Below are 1,805 nucleotides of genomic sequence, written 5' to 3'. Positions count from 1 at the left end.
AACAAAAAAAAATCGTTACTTATCGCCTTGATTGTTTTTGTGTTTTTTTTTGCATTCACGGAAGCAAGCGCAGGGTAGCAAGCTGTTTAAATTTTCTCGGAATTTTTGATGTTGCGTCAAAGCTTGCTGCTCTATCGCGACAAGCCCTTTTATTAATCCGGAGAAAACGAGCATAAATTAGTTCCTTCTATTATGACAATAAATCTCCAGGGAGGTCAGTGATCAGAGTAATTCGGATTTACAAACAAGGAAGAAGAAAAAATCTGATAAGAAATTCAATTAAACGGATTAATTCAGAGGAAACGGATGTCATGATTTCAAAGATTCAAAAAAATGACATAGATAAAAAAAAAAAAAAAATAAAGGAAAAATGCTAGATTACACGAATGCACACACACACGAAAATACTTATTATTGTCGTTATCATTAATATTATTATTATCATTATTATTATTATTATTATTATTATTATTATTACAATTATTAATTTTTTATTTCATTTTTGTTATCTTAATATTATTATTATTATTTTCATTATCATTATTATTGTTATTAATAAATTTTAAAATTATTATTATTATTATTTTATTTAGTTTTTATTATTATTATTATTATTATTCCCTTATAATTTATCATATCTCACGTTATTATTACTATTACTCCTACTATTATTATTATTATTATTGTGCCATATCGTTATCATTATCATTATTATTATCATTCGTATTATTATCTTTATTATGAATGTTATTCTTATTATCTATTATTATTATTATCATTATTACTATTATTATTATAATCATTATTATTATCATTATTATTACTATTATTATCATCATCAATATCATCATTACTATTATTTTTTATCATATCAATCATCACCATCATCATAATCATCATAATCATCATGTTCAAAATCATCACGATCATCACCATTATCATCATTATCCTAATTTTCACCATCAACATCATTACCATCACCACCATCTTCATCACCATCATCTTCATCACAGTCATCATCACCATTAATCACAATCATCACCATCATCTTCATCACAGTCATCATCACCATTATCATTACAATCTCCATTATCCTAATCTTCACCATCATTACATCACCATAATCATCACTATCACCATAATCATCCCACCCATTTACCCATCATCAACCCTTTACCACCATCATCACCATCACCACCATCTTCATCACCATCATCATTACCTCCATCACCATCATCACCATCACCACCATCTTCATCACCATCATCATCATTACCTCCATCACCATCATCATCACCATCATCATCACCATCATCACCATCACCCCTCATCACCACCACCATCCTCCAACTGAACAGTGAACCGAACCACCAAATGCCTAAAGCCAGAGATCCGAAAAAAAGTAGTTCCAGGTTCAGTGAGGTTCTACAAGGTTCATTCTGGTTCTTACTGGTGCGTTGTGGGACTTTTCCTTCCGAACAGGACGCCCTTGTATGCTCCGGTTTTTCCCTTTCCTAATCGCTTTGTTTCTGTGTGTGTGTGTGTGTGTGTGCGTGTGTGTGTGTGTGTGTGTGTGTGTGTATGAATGTACATGCATCTATGTGTGTATACATACATACATACATACTTACATACACACCCACACATACACACACACCCCACACAAAACCCTATGTGTGTGTGTGTGTGTGTGTGTGTATATTTATGTATAAAATGTATACATTTTGCGTGTAGGGTTTTTATATACACACACTTACTATATGTATGTTGTATGAAAGTATTATTTGTTATATATATATATGGGT

Source organism: Penaeus chinensis, chromosome 22 (genome assembly GCF_019202785.1).
Source record: "Penaeus chinensis breed Huanghai No. 1 chromosome 22, ASM1920278v2, whole genome shotgun sequence".
Taxonomy (NCBI): Eukaryota; Metazoa; Arthropoda; class Malacostraca; order Decapoda; family Penaeidae; genus Penaeus; species Penaeus chinensis.
Note: the sequence above shows the minus strand (reverse complement) of the source record.